Raw genomic sequence first — 5,935 nt, 5'->3', positions numbered from 1 at the left:
AATGGCACACCCCAAACACTACAAATACGCGAACGGTTACAGCGGCTTGTTTGAACGTGTCGGTGAAAAATCGGCTGAGAAATACTGTAATTTTTCGACTTCTAAACAAAAGTATTTTGTGTAGGGCCTAGTATTATGTATATTCCCGTGGGTTCTGCAATTTTAGCCAGCTTAAAGTACCTTACAGCTCTCTTTAAGTGGGAAACAGCGCTGCAGAAAGACTAGGACTGACAGAAAGTCGACAACACAGGCGCTGACTTTCGATAGCGCATCACCAGTTCCAGAAAGTTGCCAATGGTGAACTTTCGAACTACAGTTCCATTTTTTATTCTATGAGCCAGTGTGTTACTCGTATTTCTTTTTTTTTTTTACCTGACAAAGCCTCGTTGCGCTTAGAATGAACTCTGTTACCTGCACCGTTTCGCTTATGAAGAACAGGAGCTGAAAACTCAAGTTTTTCTGACTGTATTCACGTTATGGCATTATACCCGTCGAGTCGGAGTCAAAACCTCTGTGAGCCTAAAGTGCTAGATGTCGACTAGACTGTTTCTAGACTAGAGTTGGGACAACATAGCGCGCGCTGCTGTATTATTATTACACACATTATTATTATTATTATTATTACACACACACACACACACACACACACACGCACACACACACACACGCGCACGCACGCACGCACACGCACTGTTCAGTCGTGTAGCCTCAAATGAACAAACAAAAAAGTTCTACACCAGCGAAGCTTCAGACGTATGAGTTGAACGCTGGTTAATTGCACAGTCACGAAGTTTATTCGACAAAGCAAGCGGAGATGAGGTTCCCCAGATGCACATGTAAACAACGCTAGGAAGACTACAGCTCATTAAGTTCGTATTGGCAACAGTCTTATAGGAACGTTTACGCAATAAATATGGCACGAAGAATCATGAAATAAATCATAACCTAGTGACACTGTGAGATTCTTTCCCATTGCATACAACAAATGGTTATAACGAAAATATGTTATTTAGTGGTTCCAGTGGATACACAAGAATGCTCATATCGTCGAGTGTACGTTTTACAAATACACAGTATTGTATTGAACGTAAACAATTTTCTTCAACTTCGACAAAATGATCGCCGAATGAGGGCATTTGTGATGGTGGCCACTATTTGAATGTTATGAGCTTTATGCACTGTCTCTAGACGCATGTATTTTTAAAATCCTGGCTCTCTTTCTATGTGTATTCTGTAGACCTCGAAATGTCGATTGGACATCGTAGACAGATAACCGTCCACGAGAAGAAGAAGGCGATAAGTCCAAGTGCCGTGTGTGGGCAGTGTGAAGGTTCGATATGTAAATGCGTGTTGTCTTTCTATGAATTGTCTAAAATAACCTTCTGTGGAACAGCTTGGCTTGGAAAGAAAATGCAGGCTTCAAAAGTATTCTAGTGAAGGCAAAACTAGCACGCAGAAATTGTTTTGCGTTTATGTGTGATCCGTGGCCTTCTCGTAGTGGGAACGCATTTACCACCCACGGCTCTGAACATGTGCATAACAGGTGGCTGTGAATGTACTATCGAGAGACTCAGCACTGTGACTGCGTGACATGTAAATGGGGCAGTAAACACGCTGTGTGCTGCGTGCTGAAATATATTGTGCCGCCGTGTACGTGGTTATAGATGATGACAGGGATCCGGGCTCGGAAGGGTCATAAACGCTGATAGTTTGGTAGCACGTTTCCAACCTCTCCGCCAGGTCTTCTATCTATCTATCTATCTATCTATCTATCTATCTATCTATCTATCTATCTATCTATCTATCTATCTATCTATCTATCTATCTATCTATCTATCTATCTATCTATCTATCTATCTATCTATCTATCTATCTATCTATCTATCTATCTATCTATCTATCTATCTATCTATCTATCTATCTATCTATCTATCTATCTATCTATCTATCTATCTATCTATCTATCTATCTATCTATCTGTCTGTCTGTCTGTCTGTCTGTCTGTCTGTCTGTCTGTCTGTCTGTCTGTGTCTGTCTGTCTGTGTCTCTGTCTGTCTGTCTGTCTGTCTGTCTGTCTGTCTGTCTGTCTGTCTGTCTGTCTGTCTGTGTCTGTCTGTCTGTGTCTCTGTCTGTCTGTCTGTCTGTCTGTCTGTCTGTCTGTCTGTCTGTCTGTCTGTCCGTCCGTCCGTCCGTCCGTCCGTCCGTCCGTCCGTCCGTCCGTCCGTCCGTCCGTTCTGCCTGTCTGTCTGTCTGTGCCTGTTCTATTCGCAACGCCATCATGGCCGTTGCCTCCTTCATGGCACCTCGTCACCCTTAGCTTTACCCTAGCCATATGACGAAATGGAGAACAAAAAATTGCTGGCTCTGCCGTAATCGAGAGTAGTTGCAAGCATGAAATGGCAACCGGCAAAGCAGATTGGCTGTAGATGATACTAGCCAGTATCTTAAATTGGGTGCAGTGGACGTTCGCAACGGCATGCCGCACCACACCACAGCGCACGACACCGTACCAAGCCATACTGTGCATTGGTCCATATGAACGCTGTCCAGCTAGAAGAAAATAACCTGCTGTGGCGCCACCTCTCGAGGCCTGCATTTTCAGTGATTGGAAAATCGCTATAAAGTGTTTTGATAAAGGCTACATAGCTGGAGTTGCAGCTAAACGTTTTGAATACATTGGAATTATGACAACTGAAATCCGATGGTTTCCTGCGCATATGGGGAAAGTGGACGACACTCGGGCAAACCTCAATGAGGTTGCTCATGACTTGGCACGAGCACTTGCTAACCGTGACAATCACAACCAAGCCGTTCACCATCAAGCCAGGGAATCTAGAGATCGTTTAATAATTTAAATGACATAACCAAACATTACTATTTTGGACGCAGGCAATTCCAATTGCCACATTCAAAACTGAACAGGGCTCAGGCAGCCTCATTTCGCTTATTGCAAACGGGTATATATCCCACGCCATACTACATTAATAAGATATATCCAGAGAGGGAGATTAAGATCGAATGCAACGATTGTAATGGCATCATTGGAATCTGACATATGCTGGCGGGGTGTCCCGCAACTCTCACCAACCTCGTTGAAAAATGGGCACTGTGGGAAAAAAGGATTCACAGTCCATTGTTTCAAGATCAACTAAGGGCCGTCCAGAGGGCCCATGATGTCGCTGAAGGGCTTGGCCTGACAGTGCCAACGCGGGAGCGGGCCGCCTTGGCTTAAAAAGTTGAGCCTCCGGACCTCATTACAATAAAAGTTTTCACACACACACACGCACACGCACACACACACACACACGCACACGCACACGCACACACACACACACACACATACACGCACACGCACACGCACACGCGCACACACACGCACACGCACGCACGCACGCACACACGCACACACGCACGCACGCACGCACGCACTTCTCAAGGCGACGCAAAACCCGCGCCGCGGAACTCGCGGACCGCTGGCATTGAAAAGGGCAGAGCCAATTGTGTCTCAGCGCCAAAACATCACAATGAAGTGTATGGTGCCCTGTCTCTGCCTTTTGAACGTAGCTATTGGAGATGACAAATAAAACTTCAGCGTACTAGAAATTACCACTTGAGTGATATTGTACGAAGAACATTAGGGAGAACTCAGAATCAATATTTTTTCCAACTTGTCTGGGCAGTAACTAGCCTGTTTAATGCGGCCCTGCACAAATGGTTGAGGGCCAGTGACCGCATTTTCATAAGTTTTGACTGGTTGCCCGGGCAATCTCACTTTGTTCTCGCAACTTGCCCGGAAAACGCCTCTGGCTTTTGGCTCAGGGTCACTTGAAGGCCACCGACAACGGGAACTGAAAGCATTTTATGCTTAACATTTCAGCGAGGATATATCTGTACGAAGCGTGTGGCAAACGTGTCAGTGATTGAGTCACTAAGGGAGGAGGGGAACGGCGGGAGTCAAGGAAGCAGTGAAAGTGCACGGTATTTCATCAAGGATACGCAAGCCTTTTACCACCCCAGGTCACCAAAGTGTTAAAGGGCCAAATAACCGCTCGGAACATGAGTCGAGAGAACCTCGCTCATGGAATGATACCCTATCGTAGTGGCTAGAACGAGCCATGTTTTTCTCATTACAGGTGGATTTACATTTTAATTCATCACTAAAAGTAGCAGAAAATGACCTTTGGCGCCCCAGGCGGGAGAAACATAAAGCTGCATAAGAGGTCCCACCACGTGGCCCTCTACTAATGTACGCGATTCCTGGTCTTTTAATTAGTATGGAAATCTAGTATACTTTCTATTATTATAAGTTTTTCCTGACTTACAATATGCAGATAAGCCTTCGTTTGTAGTGAGCAGAAAAGTGGCGCTGCCTTTGGCTTCGTTTTCGATGAGTTGGCTTGGCTCGTCTATCGACAGAACGACTACGAAGGGGGCCAGCCAGCCATGACGTAGGCGTGTGCTCGGGGAAAAAAGCGGTACAAATATATGAAATGTCTGCACAACAGGACGAACTTACTGCACCAGCTTTTTATTTTCAAAAGTGGTTGAAAAGGTCAAAATGTAGCTGTTTAATCACAGTTACACTCACTCCCGTGAAAGCAGAACGATGGGCGGCTTTCACAATTCGCGAGGCGGGCTATCGACATCGCTCACACTTCTCAGCGTTGCTGGAGGAGGGACTCTTACTTTTTTAGAGGTTGTTCAGATCGAAAAATTCTGCTTACTAAATATTGAGGCCCTTTTGGTAGTAACCGCTGCAGATGTAACCACTACCGAGGGTGAGTTTTGCGTTCATCCGTAAAAGCTAAGCCCTTGACAATCTGTTTTCGGTCCCTTTAATAGCATACAGCATTACCTTGGGATCCAAGCCCTTATCTCGGGATAAGGGCCGTGCACTTCGATGCCACATGTAGCATGCACTGGGCCATTTAGTGCCAGCCACATGCCGGAAAGGTGCTGCATATTTAACATTTTCGAATATTTCCGGATGCCGGGCATTCATAACCTGATAGAAATTATACAGAGACTCCAGGCCCATTTTCGCCATTGCTGCCGTGCCTTGCCAGTAAAATGCAAGGGCGAGGAGAATTAGCAGCCCGCACGGCGTGTGTCGGGGGTCACGTGAGGTGGTCCAGCATGCGAGGGCCAGCCGAGAGCGTTGATAGGTTGATGCGCGCCGTCTTTCCGCGCTCAATGCTCCAAGTCACGTGACCGAGGCCGCGCTGCCCCATGGCCGCGCTAGAGGAGAAGTCCCCTAGCACGACTGCGGCTTCCCCCGCGCCGCATGTTCGAGGTCATCCGCTGCGGGAGCCGGGGCGAAGGGTGCGAATGCAAGGGCAGGCCGCGACGATTCACGCGCACTGTCCTCCTGCGCGCCGGGGTGGGAGGTCCCGTAATTCGAGTTTCGGAGACGCGGTACAATTGGTAACGATGAAGGGAGCGGTAGCTTGGAACGTTCGTTTTCAGAAAAGCACTGGCGCTCCCGACTGCCGGTGCTCATCAACATGCCAGCGCCGTGCGGGTGCTTGTATTTGGGTGCATAGGCCCAATTAAGTCAGCAAACGATTTTTTACTGCAACTGTTGCGGCCTACGAAACAAAGAACCTTGTTTAGTGTATTTCTCTAATACTTAATGCTTCGCCTTTCAGACGGAACTGCAACGTTTTTCCACACTGGGCGCTGGAGAGAAATAAAAACTTTATTTCGTCCGGTGGGAGGGGGGGATTAATTCATGGTGTCGTTGGGTGGGCCAGATGCCAGTCAGGCGGTGCTCGGCGCCGACCTCTGCGGATTGCTCGACGGCCCGGAGTTGGACGTCCAGGCGAGAACTGAGCCTGAATGTTTTGAAAATGAACATGGGTGGCGCGAAGAGGATAAAAATTTTGAATTTGAAGTGCAATAAGTGTGTCGTCGTAGCCTTATTGCTGCAAATGAT

Source organism: Dermacentor andersoni, chromosome 8, assembly GCF_023375885.2.
Source record: "Dermacentor andersoni chromosome 8, qqDerAnde1_hic_scaffold, whole genome shotgun sequence".
NCBI classification, from domain to species: domain Eukaryota; kingdom Metazoa; phylum Arthropoda; class Arachnida; order Ixodida; family Ixodidae; genus Dermacentor; species Dermacentor andersoni.
The sequence above is the reverse complement of the archived record's forward strand: the minus strand, read 5'-3'. Positions refer to the sequence as shown.